This window comes from Dromiciops gliroides, chromosome 3 (genome assembly GCF_019393635.1).
Source record: "Dromiciops gliroides isolate mDroGli1 chromosome 3, mDroGli1.pri, whole genome shotgun sequence".
NCBI lineage: Eukaryota > Metazoa > Chordata > Mammalia > Microbiotheria > Microbiotheriidae > Dromiciops > Dromiciops gliroides.
In genome coordinates this window covers 144471708-144489802 of record NC_057863.1, presented here as the reverse complement: position 1 = coordinate 144489802, position 18095 = coordinate 144471708, and the positions used below count along the sequence as shown (strand labels likewise).

The 18095-nt window shown below is 34.3% G+C and overlaps 1 pseudogene; it reads right to left on the bottom strand.

Moving 5' to 3' along the window:
• Positions 1 to 7534: 7534 nt before the first annotated feature.
• Positions 7535 to 18095, bottom strand: part of LOC122747252 — an 82549-nt pseudogene continuing 71988 nt past the window's right edge.

Genomic DNA, 18095 nt, shown 5'->3' with positions numbered 1-18095 from the left:
AAGCACCGGCCCTGAATTTGGGAGTACCTGAGTTCAAATCCGGCCTCAGCTACTAGCTGTGTGACCCTGGGCAAGTCACTTAACCCCCATTACCTACAAAAACAAAAAGAAAAAACAAACAAACAAAAAAAAATAATTGTGTTCCAACTTTTCTTCCTCCATCCCTTCCCACCCCCACCTCAAGAATTCAAACAATTCAATATAAATTATACATTAGTAGTCATGGAAAACAATTCTACATTATTTAGGTTGTGAGAGAAAATAGATAAAAACAAAACTTCAGATTAAGGAATTGTCAAAAAGAAAAAAAGCAACAAACTGTGTTTCAGTCTGTTTTCGGTTCCCATCAGTTCTTTGTCTGTAGATGGACTGCAATTTTCATAAGGTTTTCCTTTTGGGATTTCTTTCAGGAGGTGATAGGTGGATTCTTTCAATTTCTATTTTAGCTTCTGTTTCTAGAATATCAGGGCAATTTTCCCTCTCAATCTCTTAGAGGATAGTGTCTAAGCTTGTGTTTTGGTCATGGTTTTCAGGTAGTTCAATGATTTTCAAATTATCTTTCCTGGATTTATTTTCCAGTTCAGCTGTTTTTCCAAGTAGATAGATATTTCACATTGCCCTCTACTTTTACATTCGATTGGATTTGCTTTACCATGTCGTGGTTTCTCATAAGGTCACTAGCTTCCATTTGTTAAATCCTAATTCTTAGGCAATTATTTTCATCAGTTTTTTTATTCCTTTTCCATTTGGCTTTTCAAACTGCTGACTTTTTTTCTCACGACTCTGCTGCATCACTCTCATTTCTCTTTCTATTCTTTCCTCCCTCTCTCTACATCTTCGTTCTATCTCTCTTATTTTCTCTTCAAAGTCCCTTTGGAGAGCTTCCATGGACTGAGACTAGTTCCAATTTTTCTTGGAAGGTTTGGATGTAGCGGCCACGTGGTTGATTTCCTCTTGATCTTCCTTGTCACTGAAGAAACTTTCTATAATTCTGAACTTTCTTTGCTTTCTCATCTTTTACTTCACTTTAAACTCTCCACTGGAGGGCCCTGCTTCTCCACTAAACTACTGTTCCCAGCTTCAGAGGGTGCCAGGTGTTTTGATTTGAGGGAGGGCAGGTTTTACTCTCACCTGGCCTATTCTCTGGTCTGAAGATATCCCCAAGCCTACTTACTAAACAACCAACCAGCAAAGCTTTATGTGGTGTGGTTCTTAGCTATGATGAGCCTGTGCCCCTCCCCCACCTTGGCCTCCTGCCACTCAGTATTTCTTCCTGGTTCCTTGCTGGGGTGGGAAAGCCGAATTCCTTCCTAGGTCCTGCTGATTCCCTTGAACTTCCCCATCCCCCCCCACCCCTGGCCAGCTGTTCAGCCCTTTCACTGGACTGCATGCTCCATTCTAGAAGATGCTGGTGCTGTAGCTGATTCAGAGGCTCTGGGGTAAATTCCTCCATTGCAGCAAGCTTGTGGTCTTTGTCAACACCATTGCGGGGTTGGACTTTACTCATAGACCAGCATGGCCCCCTGTAACTATCTACAGCTAGAAAATAATCTCAGCCTGTATTTTTGTGGGTTTTTCTACTCCCGGGTTTCTTTCTTTTTTTTTTTTTTTTTTTGCTGTTTTGGGTGTAATTGTATTAGGAGTGCTATACATTTAATGTCTTTCCTCTGCCATCTTGGTTCCACCAAAAGCCATGAGAAGGTACATTCAATAAAGCCAAGAGATGCAGGGAGAAGGCCCAAAAATCCATGTCAAAGCTCAGCCTGCAGCAGATGCATGGTGGAGTCACACAAATCAACATTAAGAAATCTAAGAACATTCTCTTTCTTATCTCCAATCCTGACTGATGTTTTCGAGAATCCAGTTTTAGTGAGCTTTCCTTAAAAAAAAAAAAGGAATAGGCAGAAACTAGGCAAAGACAAACAACATATACCATTTAGCAAAATTAAGTCAAAATGGGTTCATTATTTAGACATAAAGGGTGATAACATTCATAAATTAGGAAAGGAAGCAATATTTGACCTCTCAGATCTATGGAGAGGAAAATACATGTCCAGAGAAGAGACAGAGAATATTATGAAATGCATGATGGATAACTTTAATTACATTAAATTAAAAAAAAAAAGGTTTTATACAAACAGAAAAAATGCAGCCAAAATTAGAAGGGAGACAAAAAGCTGGGGAACAATTTTTACTTCCAATGTTTCTGATAAAGGCATCATTTCTAAAATGTATAGGGAATTGAATCAAATTTATAAGAATGCAAGTCATTCCCCAATTGAGAAATGGTCAAAGGATATGAACAGGCAGTTTTCTGATAAAGAAAGCGAAGCTATCTATTTATATAAGAAAAATGTTGTAAATCACTTTTGATTAGAGAAAGGCAAATTAAAACAACTCAGATACCACCTATCAGATTGGCTAATATGACAAAAAAGGAAATAATAATTGTTGGAGAAGCTGTGGAAAAATTGGAACACTGATACATTGTTAGGGGAGCTGTGAAATTATCTAACCATTCTGGAGAGCAATTTGGTACTATGCCCAAAGGGCTATAAAACTGTGCATACCCTTTGACCCAGCAAAACCACTATTAGGTCTTTATCCCAAAGAGATCAAAAAAGGGAAAAGGACCCAAATGTACAAAAATATTGGTAGCTACTTTTTTTGTGCTGGCAAAGAAGTGGAAATTGAGGGTTGCCCATCAATTGGGAAATGGCTAAACAAGTTTTGGTGTATGAATGTAATGGAATAATATTGTACTGTAAGAAATGATGAGCAAGCTCATTTCATTAAAAAAACAAAACCAAAAAAACAAACAAACAAACAAACAAACAAACCTAGAAAGACTTACATGAACTGATGCTCAGTGAAATGACTAGAACTAGGAGAACATTGGAGAGAGTATCAACAACATTGTATGATGATCAACAGTGATAAATTTAACTCTTCTCAGCAATACAAGGAACCACAATAATTCCAAAGGACTCATGATTTAAAATGCTCTCCACTTCCAGAAAAAAAGAACTGTGGAATCTAGAAGCAGATTGAACCATACTGTTTCTACATTTTTTGTTTTTCTTTTTAGAGGTTTTCTCCTTTTTTCTGATTCTTCTTTCACAACATGACTAATGCAGAAATATGTTTAATGTGATTGTACATATATAATCTATTTAAGACTGCTTGCTCTCTTGGGGACAGGGGAGGGAAGGTAGGGAGAGAGAAAAATTTGGAACTAGAAATCTTACAAAAACAAATGTTGAAAACTATCTCTATATGTAAATAGAAAATAATAAAATGCTTTTATGATTAAAAAAAAGAATCCAATTTTAGACATGTACAAAGTCTTGGGAAGGCTAATAGGATTGAGGACCTATACCAGCAAGTGCACAAGGCAGCAGCAGAGAAAGTTAATGTATCATCGGAAACTCCACTCATGATCACCACAGAGACAGTCAACAGACCTCAGTATCAAGGAAGAGAATGAGGAGGATGGGGTGGATAAGACAGGGCTGGTGGCATGTGACACTGTGTAGTGATGACTTAGGACAATGTGTCTTAAGCAAAGGCTGTCCCAGCTCTGAAACACAAAAATAATGACATTGTCAATGACTTTATGGAACTGACCAAGTAGTCACTGCCCTGCCCAGTCAGCTCCACCCCACTCCCTTTTGCCCCTGCATCCCTCAACTCAATGTTGCACAATAAACTAGTCTTCATTCCAGTAATAATTAAACTAATGAATTAATCAATACATAATGAAATGAATGGATAAATATGTGTATATGTATATATAATATAAAATGTGTAATAATATAATATGTAATTTATATACACACATACATGCATACATTTATACACATTTCTCCTCATTAGATATATTTAGAATGGTTAAGATAACTTAGATATTGAATTACTGGTGCTTGTGTCACCACATACATAAGAGGAGACAACGAAGGATCCAGAATGAGCAAACCAGAAATTAAGTGATGCACAAATGGCAGAAAAAGAGGGTGCTATTCCAGAAGTCAAATACTCCATAGAAGCCAAGGCAAATAAGGATTAAGAAAAGGCTACTAGATTTGCTAAAATTTTAGGAATTAGTTTCAGTAGAATGTCAAAAATTGAACCTTAATTACAAGATATTGAGCACTGAAAGATTGAGGGGCAGGTCAGAAAGTTCCTAATATTTCAAGAAGAATGAAATTAAAGGAAGAAGAGCTACAAGATCATAATTTAGGGTTCTTGACAGCTCTGGGATTGAAGGTTTGAGGATCATCAGAAGGGGATCAAACTAGGATGCATCAAACTGGGATCACGATACTAAATGGAATTCATATAGAATTATATGATTTGCGAAGAGCTTTACAAATATAATCTAATTTTATCCACATAACAATCCAGTGATGTATATGATATTATCCCTCTATACTATCCCCTATTTTAGAGGTGAGGAAACTGAGGCAGAGAGTGATTAAGTGACTTGACCATGGTCACATATTTTTCAGGTATCTGAAGCTGGACTAGGTGGCACAGTAACTAGAGTGCTTTGCCTGGACTGGGAAAACCTCTTCTTCCTGAGTTCATATCTGACCTCAGACAGCTACTAGCTATCTGACTCAGGGTAAATCACTTAAACCTATTTGACCCAGTTTCATCATCTATAAAATGAGCTGGAGAAGTAAATGACAAATAACTCCAGTATCTTTGCCAAGAAAACTACAAAGGAGTCACAAAGAATTGGGCACTACAGAAAAATGACTAAACAGCTTCCTAACTCCAGGACCGGCAATTTATTCCTTGCTTCACCAAGTTGCTTCAGAATCCTAAGCAATGAGGAGGATGGAGGAAAATTGAAATGAATTATCAGTGAGAATATTAAGTGGTAGAATATGTCACTCCTTAGGGAAAGCAGGTGAAGGCAGAAAACGTGGTGATTCAACATGTAAATTTAGGTAGTAAGATAAATAACATGGGACATATTTCATTCAACAAACTTCAATTAAACTACTACTTCATATACCTGATGTGGAAATAATCATTTCACTTAAAATTCCCAAGTAAAAGATTCCTTTATGATTAATGTGTAGTTGTTACAGTACAAGCCATGTTGGTCAAATTATTCATCCTTTTGAAATCCCTGGGAATAGCATTTGCTCATTTTTGGAGAAAATGTATCCTAACATAGAAATTACTTTAATATGCAAGATAACAAGACATATTTCTCTGATACTGCAGAACATGAAATCATTTTTCTCTCTTTTTTTTTAACAGCATCCTTTCATTTATGAAATAAGGCTGTGACTCCTGTCTCCAAATCTAGATAATAGTGCAAAGTAGGCTATTGATTTTAAATACCTCTTAAGATAAGCCAATTTGCTCACAAAATTAGAAAGATGTTTGACTACCTCATGGAAGAATGGATATTTGCCTAATTTTCCCTTTTCTTTACTTACTAAATAATTTGAGGGAGGAATTTTTATTTTTAAAATTCCCACATGGTATTTCAATTGTTACCAGGCTCAGATTAGAATTTAAAATAGCCCTTTGAGTGACTTTTCATGACTTTATATTCTACAATATATATATATATATATATATATATATATATATATATATATATATATATATATATATATATATATATATATATATATATATATATATATATATGAAACAAAATATAGGTAATAAAAAACAACTATCATCTACACTTTAAAACAATTTTGATCTAAATTAGCCATGACTAAATCAATCTTCCTATCCCATTTGATTTAGCTAAGATATATGGCTGAAGTCAGTTAGCTGATAAAAATAGTTCTGGTGGTAATCCTCAAATAGGCTTATGGTAGAGAGAGATAAATTTGAAAATAAAACCAAAACATTTTATTATGAAAAAATATTTTCCATTCTGTGGGAGTTTGTTTTATAAAGCACATTCCTCATCAGAATTTATGTGCTATGCAGTACAAGTATAATCACAATTGTTTTACAAATGACAAAACTTAGCCTTGATTCAATAAGTGATTTTTTCTAAGGACTTAGAGCTAGGAAGAGTTTAGTCTCTTGACTCCAAGTTCATTATTTTCCATTAAACCATATTATACATGATTCTTATATATAGTTTTAATTCAGAGTGTAATTCATTTATAGCCTGTGGTCAGATTTTATATGATCCGTATCTGAGGGGAAGAAATAGATATGAGCACTAGTTAGACCAATATATGAACATCATTCAAAAGAACTTGTTTCTTTTTTATTTAAAATCCTCACCTCTAGAGAATTTCAGTTTACACAGGTGATATAAAAATACAAACAACTATAGTTTAATTTTCACAACTTATTCTTCTAGATCATCTATGACTTAGTCTTTCTAAAATCCATGGTTCTACAGGGTGAACAACATTTTATAATTCATAGCAAAGTAGAAGGAAATAAAGACTGTTAATTCTTTATAACCAGTTTCTGGTCAATAATGCTTAATTTTTAAAAGAATATATGCAGGGGGCAGGTAGGTGGTGCAGTGGATAGAGCACTGGCCCTGGAGTCAGGAGTACCTGAGTTCAAATCCGGCCTCAGACACTTAACAGTTACTAGCTGTGTGACCCTGAGCAAGTCACTTAACCCCATTTGCCTCACTAAAAAAAAAAAAGAAAAAAAAAGAAAAAAAGAATATATTCATATATTAAATGTAACTGAAAAATGTATGTGAATTTGTCAAGAAAAAGTTATGTCTGTTATAGTAATTAATGTGAAGAAAACATGTTGCTGATTATATCTAAATATAGATATGTTAAGACTAACAACCTGAAATTCCTATAAAACCTCATTATTCTATAGCTGTTGACTTTTCATGACTCAGTATTCAAATAGAACACACACACACATGTGCACACAAAATAGGATAATAGCAATTCTCTTTTTTAGGATCATTTTTCTGAATGTATTTTTAAAAATGAGCAAAAGTACAAATATAGGAATTCCTCATGATCCAAGTCTCAGTTATTCATCAAAAGCCAATTTGGCTATTTTTCATTAACTCTTCTCAGGGCAACAGGTGATATTTCAGGGCACTGAGTCATAGCCTCATGAAACTGCTGAAGCTGAATAATTACTTCCATTGACTTGTTTAATTTTCTCATTAATATTTAAAGCATATGATATTTACAGAGGTAGTGAATTTTCCCAGGCAAATTCAGATGTATTTTTTAAGAGAGGAGTAATGGTGCTGTAAAAAAGATTTCTAGATTTTGACTTATAAGACAAGGGTTCAATTCCCTGATTTAATACTCTCAGTTATATAACTTTAGGCAAATATGTATGAGAATCAGTTGCAGAGTATCTTCTTTCTAGAGTCATAAAGGATTTCAGAAATCACCTATTCAGTTTTTGTCATTTTACAGATAAATCTATAGCCTATGGGAGGAAAAGGGATATACTCAGGTACCCACCTGTCTCAGAAATGTGTGTGTGTGTTTTGTTTTGTTTTAGTTTCTACATAGTTTATTTATGCTCTTATGAAAAATCCATATCTTCATGGATAAACATCCTCCATAGTGCCTCTTATTCCTTCTTTTTTGCCAGCACCGACATTTGCTTTTGCAGTACCCCTGACTTTCTTCACTCTGTTCTTGCATTCCTTTCACTGCTTTCTTGAGATCTTTTTCTTCTCATATAGGCCATGCCTTGCAAGTATGTGTTTTGCTTCGTTTTTCTTTGCATAGTCAAAGGAAACATAAATCATTCTAAAGCCTGTTGTTTTGCCACCACCAAAATGGGTTCTGCATCCAAGGCAAAAATTACACCTAGAGTAGTCTTGTACATCTTGGCCAGTTTTTCTCAAATTTCAGTCTTGGGCACTATGGCCTTTCCAGGATGAAGGATATCTATAATCATTTGTTTGCAATGAAGAAGTCTGTTTGTCATGAAGTTCCTGATTCTGATGGTTAGAGTGTAATTTGCTCTTGGAGCATGGTTCCGGGATAGTTTCAATATCAGAGCAGATAAGAGGCCTCCAGGAGATGGGCTGAGAGGAGAGTTGAGAGCCAAGCCAAAGAATGGCGCAGATGCAAGATGGATGGCATCTAGACCCCAGGAGGACTCATCATGGCAGCTCGGGTGTGTTTTTTTTTATTTTTTAACTGGGGCTCAAGGACCTTATACCACTGCTATTTCTGCAATACCACGCATTATATATAAATCAACACCTCAAAGTGATTTTTTTGAGAGTGCCATAAAACATTAGCATACTGTGTGAATAAGAGTCAATATTACTTAAGGCATATTTTCTTACCTATTGTTCTTAAAACTAGTTGTTGTTTAGTCATGTCTGACTTTGTGACCCTGAGAGCCCTAGCACTCTACTACCACCCATGGGGTTTTCTTGACAAAGATAACTGGAGTGGTTTGTCATTTCATTCTCTAGTAGAATGAGGCAAACAGACTTTAAATGAATTGCCTAGGGTCACAAAGCTAGTAGGTGTAGAAGACAAGATTTGAATTTAGATATTCCTGAACCAGGCCCAGTGCTCTAGCCATTGAGTTTACATGTCTCTTATTTAAATACTTACAATAATTGTTTAATCTTCTGAATATTTTCTAAATAAATTTGTTAGGAAAATATAATGTGAAATTATGTAAAATTGCATCAAATTATAATGGTCCTTCTGGAACATTGCTTTGTTCTATATTCCCAAAGCTTGATTCGGGTGCTGATTAATCTATTCCAGGGTGTATTCCAGCATCCTTTCTGCTGGATTCCTGACATTAAATTGCTTCCTCATTTGTTTTTGTTTTTTTTAATTTATCCTACATATAGATGAATCAATTCTTTTAAGCAATGTTTTTACTAAGCCTCTCCATAATTAGAAGTTTAGAAGTTTCATTTCAAAAGTTTTTCCTATCATTGTTTCTTGAATCAAATAAAACAGGTTTCAAAACTACAGAAATCTGTACCTTACTTAGCCACCTACCTTACTGATTAGTTACCAACAAACACACTATTATTTATTAGATGCTTTATACTACAGAGTGGATACAAAAAGTAATGTTGCAATTTATGAACCTCATATGGAAGATCCTCTACAAATTATCTCCTAATTATTGTTTAATCCTTTTATTTTTATTTCCCTTGGATTCTTTCCTTTCCAAATTACTTTCTTGTCTCATCCCTTATTTTTCCATCTCCCATAGTTCCCTCTATTATTCTCTGATGACAGGAATTGCTTTTGCTTATTCCCTAAATTCCTTCTGTTGAAATCCTTTCATTCAAAATCCTATTTAGTTCTCATCTTTTCCATAACTTGTTCCCTTATTATTAAGTTTCTGCCCTTCACACAAATCTCCCCAATGCATCCACTAGTGAGATTTCTTGCCATTAGTGCTTCAACTGAATCCCAATTTCACAACTCTCTCAAAAAACACCTCAATAGCTACTAAATTTTCATTTTAATGAATCATTCCAAACAATTCCCATTGATTTTTTTGATTATTCAAAGTGATACATATCATAAATGGGTATGGACTTAACCAAAATAACAAGGGGAAAAGAAAGTTTATGAATAGGCTTAGCTTTAATGAGATACATATTTTTATTTTCTTCTTGGCCAGGTAAAGTCCTATGGTATCATCTTCAAAAAATCCTGAGAAAATGAAAACATGTTATCTGTAAATTCTAGCATTATTTTTAATAATCTATCTTTAAAGAGTTTACTTTGTCAAATTAGATGGACAGTCATTGTAGTCATCTCTTAATGATTTCCTATATCTTTATAATGAATAAAGTCTCCCCACATATCCTTTTCAACTTTTAGCAGATAATCTTAACACCCACTTTGTTGACATTCAACATGTATCTCATTCAATACCTTGTTAGGAGTTAAAATGTTATGCTGATTGAGAAAAATTAACATTATAATGCTATATTAGTAACTAATTGCTAATTTGTGATTCACCCTTTTTATCCTATTTTTGTTAATACCCAACTCCTGAAAAAGTCAGGTAGTCTCAAAAGGGCAAGACTGAAATGATAAGATTACTCTTAGTCCCCAAAACATAGGCTTGATAATTAGGTTGGGTGGGACACCAATCGACCATAAATTCTGCTTAGACTAAAAACAGAATCCAGTCTGGAGAAATCTTTATCCTAGGGAAGGGATACTTATCCTTGACCCCCTCAGTTATACTTTAGGGCTACCCAGTTCATGAAAGAGAAAACTACCTACAGAAATCAGGAAGGAAATAACTTTCGCTACCCAGATGACTTGACATGCTGAGCTTCATAATCAATCCAGGTTCTCAGGAGGAGGAGCTGAAAACATTAGTCCACCTCCTCATTAATTTTCCACCAATCAGGATTGAGTTTTTCTGTAAGAACATACACATTTGATTTAAAGTATTTCATAGTTTCTCATGTTGTCTTTCATTCCTGAGAGAAGCCAATGAGCACCAGTTTATTGATTTTTAGCTAGTCTGTTTTGCTTCAGACAAATTATTTTACTTCTCTGGACTTTGGCTTGGTCATTTGTAAAAAGGAATGATTACTAAATGTATGCTCCAATTTTTTATTAAAGTTCTATTTTGTTCAAGGGCCCATGTGAGAAAGTTCACCCAATATTAACTAATTCAATGTCCATCCTCCAGACCTTAAAAATTTTGTTATCTTCACCTGTTCTTTTCCCCTTCCCTATCATCTCAGAGAAAGAGGAACTTTTTGTTTTTCTTACTACTAATGATTCACCTCCTCAGTATATATATATATATATATATATATATATATATATATATATTTTTTTTTTTTTTTTGGTGGGGCAATTGGAGTTAAGTGACTTGCCCAGGGTCGTACAGCTAGTAAGTATCAAGTGTCTGAGGCCGGATTTGAACTCAAGACCTCCTGAATCCAGGGCCGGTGCTCCATCTACTGCACCACCTAACTGCCTTATCCTCAATATTTTTTATGCCCTTCTGATTTCTCTACCATGTTCCAATATTCAGTCGTTTCTGCTCTCATCTTCAATAGATCAAATCACAACTCCACCTAATGAATTCTTTGACTCACTCTCTTTAACCACATGTCCTTATATTCTCTAACCTAAAACAAAATAAATTAAAATAAAAAGCAACCCTCCATCTGTAGTTATTTTCTATAGTTTTACTTTCCCTAAATGAATCTAGAGATATTTAGAAGCAATCTAGAATATAATTTTATTTAAATTGCTTTCTAGAAGATTAAAAGTGGTTTCTTGGGGCAGCTAGGTGGCACAGTGGATAGATCACTGGCCCTGAAGTCAGGAGTACCTGAGTTCAAATCTGGCCACAGACACTTAACACTTACTAGCTATGTGACCCTGGGCAAGTCACTTAACCCCAATTGCCTCACACACACACAAAAAATGGTTTCTTAATTTCTCCAGTAAAATTACTTTTATTTTTGTCCTAACCTCCTTGAACTCAATAAGTTAATACCACAACAATTGCAAGGCATACAATAATTTGTTATATCTTTTTATTTTTTTGAGAAACTTGCCTACTTCATTTTTTTTTCGGTTCTGTTCTCATGAACTCAATTTGTTCAAAACCCACAGAACGTGATGACCTACATTACACATTATATTTCTTTAATTCTTTATTTTGCAGGGCAATGAGGATTAAGTGATTTGTCCAGGGTCACATAGCTAGTAAGTGTCAAGTGTTTTAGGGTGGAATTGAACTCAGGTCTTCCTGAATCCATGGTCAGTGCTTTATCTATTGTGCCACCTAGCTCCCTACACTTCACATTAATGAAAAGCAGTTAAAATATAGATTAAACATTTATATTTTAATCTTTCATATCAGTAAAAAGAACATAATTATGCAACTTTGTTTCAGCCCATATATAAATTTAATTAGACAAAACTATATTAGACATTTAATATTTGACTTTATAGATAACTATAAGAAATTGACATATACATACCTACATACACACATATTATATATATATATATATATATATATATATATATTTGCTCAGAAATATGGAATTACCTTACCCACAAATAATTGTGAATTCATTTTCTTTAAAGAATATCAAGGTTTTAGTGGTGCTTTAGAAGATTCTTTCATCATATTGTGTGTTTTTTTTAAATCATGATATCAGTAGGCAAATGAGCAGAGGATTCTCACAGAATAGTTGTTCATATGATTCCATAGATTGATTTACTCATGAGCTTTTATTTTGTTTGAGGTGTTCACCCCCTCGAGTTAAAATGATTTGTCAGCACTGACAAAAAGTGGCATGTTGTTAGGAACAAAGAGATTTTTTAAAAAGACATCTGAAAGGATAGCTGACAGCATAATCATTTGAACTCAGTAAGAATTAGAACCAAAATTAAATAGCTAATACCACTAGCAGTGTTGAAACAGCAAGGGCTTGAAAGATATAAGGATGAAAATGACCACTGCTAGATTCTGGAAGGCATCCTGAGTTACCTTCTATGATGCTCTATGTCATTGCATGTAAAGAAAATGCTTTCTGAATTATTTACACTTGAAATGCTGTGATGGACAATTTTTCTTTAAAAACTCCCATTAAAATGGGAAAGCATGATGTTATTCAAGGACAAGTAAGTTATTAACAGAAATTTTCTTGGGAAAATAGCCATCAATTGATCTAGAAACTTGTCCAGCTGTGAAAAAGAGATATCTAAGGGCTTAGATCAGTCATTGATGACAGGAGTTTGGCTGTCTTCCTAATAATCGATTTGCCAAGTATTTATTGGTTCCCATTCATGAAGATAAAATAATGAACTTTAAAATTAAGGCATGAACACCCCCAATATAATATGTTTACCAAATGAATGACTTCTAGTCAGTAATGTACTGAATCAATTTTCTAAAGAGTACCTCATTGACAAGATGAATGGAAAATATTTCTAATCAATCAAGAAATAAATGGCAAAATTTGTTGCATGTCTTCTATGTGACTTGTACTCTCTTTAGCCAGTGGGTTACAAAAGTACTGGGAAATTTTAGTTCATTGTTACACGTTTTTTAGACAACACATAGAAAATTAGAGTTGATGCAAAGATTGAGGGGAGAAGGGATATTAAACACATTAACCTTAGAGATGCATGTCTTTTCACTGTATTAATCCTGGATGTTGATATTAGAAATATAGCATGAATTCTATATACAGGTGATCAGAGCTGTACCTCATAGAAATAAGTGATTTCTAGAATAGTGTCTATGCCCTTTGCAAGTAGGAAAGAAAACACTTTCTTCACTTTCATGGTGAAAAAGTATATGCCAGAATTCTGGCAATAATTAAAGGAATAACTCCTTACAAGCAGAGAATCTTTTTGATTTAGAAATAAGATCCATAGATCCTCATACAGTACTCATGTACCCTTAATGAAATATGTGTCCAATATGTGATCTTGACATTTTATGAGACTTGACAACAACAACCACAACCAACACCCAAAACACAAACAAAACACAACCGTTATATCTCATAGTGAGGACATGAAGCATCAGTTAAATGTTCATTTGTTACTTTAGTGGCAGAATGAACAACATGAGTAAAACCTGTTTTATGACATTAGCTTTTTTCCAGACCTCTTTAATCAAATACTCTCTCAGAAGAATCAGTATTAATGAATAAGACTTGGAAACCCGAGTTCCTTCTTACCTGCCTTTTCTTCCATCTCCATCTAACTGATTATATTTAACAAATGAGGAATTTGAAGAGTGAAGCAACAACAACAATAACAACATAACTCAAGGAATTAGTAAAATTGAGTGATGGATACAATATAAAAAGTAGTGATAGGATTGCTGTGAAAGATAAGCAGGAGTTATGATGATTTGAGGTTTGGAACAGCTATGTCAAGTTTTAAAAGCAGAATGTTGTAGTGGTCACATTTAGTATTAGTATTAATTAAGTCTAGATGTAAACAAGTTATTGGCATCTTGTGCTACTTAATATGGCTTGAAAACAGATCCCTCAATATTCTGTTTCCTCCATTGTAGATCTCACATAAGGTGCAGCTAGGTGGCACAGTGGATAGAGCACTAACCATGAAGTTGTGAAGACCTGAGTATAAATCACACTTCAGACCCACAGACAGTAGATATGTGAACCCTGGAAAAATCACTAAATCATGATTGCCTTAAACATTTAGGGCTATCTCCAGTCATCCTGAGATATAGACAGACAGATAGAAAGATAGAAAGATAGAAAGACAGATAGATGATAGATATATGTATATGTGTGTACATATATATGTGTGTGTGCATGTATATACATATGTGTGTACATACATACATACATATGCCACTGAAACCTGAAGGTTCTGAAGGATAATGAGGTTGGTGACTTTGCACAGCCCTCCCTTACTTAAAACCAAAGCACAGAAAATCATGACATCACCTCTCTTATGCCATGGTCTTCATTGAGAATAAAGGACAAACAGCAAGATCTCCTATGGACATATAGTGTTTTCTTTATATTTTTTTCTTCATTGACATTTTTACTACCATTGTAACCATATTTGTGCCTATAATAGTCAGATAATAGTGAAACTGATATACAATTAAATAACAGTGAGAATCCTAATGAGGGGAATCCAATGACCTTGTAGTTTAAAATAAAAACAGATGTATTTTGAAAAATCTTATTGTCTTCCATTTTTAAAATTTCTTCATGCTCCTGCATCTGAGTTCATATTTAAATAAATTTGCGATGAATTTCTTAATTGGATATCTCAATAAATTTTATTTGTTTATGTCTGCCTATTTTCTTACTTTTTATGAAGAGAAATAATCTACCATAATATTCTGTGAGGTTTGACATCACAGTTCAAATTTTAAACCTGCCCTGTGCTTTGATAGAGATATAAAATTTCCCCTAAATACTGTTTTGACTGCATCCCATAAGTTTTGTTATGTTGGCTCATTGTTGTCACTCTCTTGGATGAAGTTATTGATTGTTTCTATATTTTGTTGTTTGACCCACTCATTTTTTAGAATCAGATTATTTAGCTTCCAATTAATTTTCACTCTATCTTACAATGGCTCTTTTTTTGCATGAAATTTTTATTTCATCATAGTCTGAAAAAATATGCATTTACTATTTCTGCCTTTCTGCACTTGACCATGAAGATTTTGTGCCCTAAGACATGGTCAATTTTTTTGTATGTGCCATGTACCACTGAGAAAAAGTTATACTTCTTTCTATCCCCACTCAGTTTTCTCCAGAGGTCTATCATATCTAATTTTATAAAATTCTATTCAACTTTTTAACTTTTTTTCTTATTTATTTTGTGGTTAAATTTATCTACTTCTGAGAGGGGAAGGTTAATGTCATCCACTGGTATAGTTTTGCAGTCTATTTCCTCTTGAAATTAATTGAACTTCTCTAAGAATTAGGATGTTATACCATTTGGTACATAACTGTTTAATATTGATATGGTTTCATTCTCTATGGTACCTTTTAGTGGGATGTAGTTTCCTTCATTATCTCTTTTAATTAGTTCTGGTTTTGCTTTTGCTTGGACTGGGATAATGACTGCTAACTGCTTTTTTTTAACTTCAGCTATAACATAATATATTCTGATCCAACCTTCTACCTTTCCTCTGTGTGTATCTCTCTGCTTCAAATGTGTTTCTTGTAAAGAACATATTGTAAGATTCTGGTTTTTTAATTGGCTCTGCTATTTGCTTCTGTTTTATGGGAGAGTTCATCCCATTCACATTCACAGTAAAGATTATTAACTATTTATTTCTCTCCATAGTCTTTCCCACTTTGTTTGTACTCATTTTTCCCTTCTTTCAACCTATTCCTCCTAATCAGTGTTTTGCTTCTCAACAATGGCTCCCTCAATACGCCCTCCCTTTTATCAGATGCCCTTCCTTTTCCTCCCCTTTTTTCTAATGCTTCTGCCCTCTCATCTATCAATACTACCCTTGACCCTTCCCCTTTTGTTTCCTTAAAGAGGAAGCTAAGTTTCTTTATACAAATGGGAGTGTATGTTATTCCACCCCTGAACCAACTGTGATGAGAATAAGGTTGAAACAATCCTCACCCTTCCCTTTTTTTCCCTCTATTGTAATGAGTTTTTTTGTGCCTCTTCATATGATGTAATTAACCCCATTCTACATCCTCCTTCCTCTCTTCCCACTAGTCTCCTTTTATTCTGCCCCTTAAGTTTCTTTATATCATCACATCAAAGTCAATTTAATAAAAATACCCTAATAGAGATACAGATTTTGAGTTAAAATATTATGCTCCCTCATAAAGATGTAAACAGTTTAACCTTATTGAACAACATGTTTTCCCCCTTTCCCTTTTTATATTTCTCTTGATTCTTGTATTTAAATATCACATTGTCTATTTAGTTCTAGTCTTTTCTTCAGGGAGTCTTGGAAGTCCCCTATTTCATTTAATGTCCATCTTTTCCTCTGAAAGAGAATGATCAGTTTTGCTGGGTAGTTGATTATTGCTTGTAATCCAAGCTCCTTTGCCTTCTAGAATATCATATTCCAAGTCCTGCAGTTCTTTAATGTTGCAGTTGCCAGGTCCTTTGCAATCCTGACTGTGGCTCCATGATATTTAAATTGTTTCTTTCTTGCTTCCTGGAGCATTTTCTCCTTCACCTGTTAATTCTGGAATTTAGCTACAATATTCCTTGGAGTTTTTCTTGGGGTCTCTATCAGGAGGTGATCAGTGGATTCATTTAATGATGATTATATCCTCAGATTCTACAATATCAGGGCAATTCTCCTTGATAATTTCCTGGCATATGGTGTCTAGACTGTTTTTTCCTGATCATGACATTCAGGTAGTCCAATAGTTCTCATATTATCTCTCCTGGATCTATTTTCCAAGTCAGTTCTCTTTCCAATGAGTTATTTCACATTTTATTCTATTTTTTTCAGTCTTTTGATTCTGTTGACAGATTCTTCATGTTTCATGGAGTCATTGGCTTCCATCTGCCCAATTTTAATTTTTAAGGCATTATTTTCCTCAGTAAGACTTTTTATCTCCTTTTCCATTTGGACAGTTTTCTCTCCCATTTGGTTAATTGCATTTTCTAAAGAATTGTTTTCTTCAGTCAATTTTTGTGCTTCTTTTTCCAGAGTAACTCTCATTTCTCTTTCCATGTTTTCTTCTACCTCTCTCATTTGATTTTTAAAAGCCTTTTTGAGTTCTTCAAAGAAGGCTTTTTTGTCTTGGATAAATCATCTTCTCATCTGAGTCTTCACTTGTAGCCATTTTGACAAACTCATTTGAGTATGAGTTTTGGTCTTCCCTTTCACCATAGAAGCTGTCAATGGTAAAGGTCCGTTGTTGTTTCTTAGTCATATTGTAGACTATTTTTAAACTAATAAAAATAAATTCAGCTAATGGGGGGTAAGGGTCTATGTTGCAAGCTTCTACTGTTTTCAGCTGCCCCACTCTCACCTGCCCTAATCTCAGCAGTGTCAAGCTGCAGCTGTATGGAGCTTCTGGTGAGTTGGATAAGCCACCCTCCCCTTTTACCCAGATGAGACAGACCTTTCCTGAAGTCTTCTAAATTATCTCAAGTATGAGGATTGTGTCTCTCTGTCTTTTTGTAGGTTCTGTAGTTCCAGAATCTGTTTAAAGGCTTGATTTAAAGTTGTTTTTGAGGGAAACCCAGGAAAGCTCAGGCAACTTCCTGGCTTTTCTCCACCATCTTGGCCCCACCCCAAGAACTTGTGAACTGCATCTTAACAGAAGAGATGGACTCTCAAATTCTAATATAAAATGGCAATTTTCCAGTCATGTAAGAAGGCTAGTACAAAGTTTCAGAGATAGGAGAAAAAATGTCATGAATTACAAATACAGCAAAAGGAGAGTTTGGATGGATTAAAGAGTATAGGAGGAATTTGGGAAGCATCTGTCTTATGGAGCGATTATTGTGAACTATTTTGATCATAATTTTTAGTCTCCTTACAGGTATTTTCTTCTTCAAGAGTCAATCATATTTTATTTCTGCTACTTTTCTTCATTTTATATTAGCTCTGATTATTTATTTAATTTCTTAGTCATGTATTTATTTATTTTGTATATTTTTTAATTCATTTATTTTTTG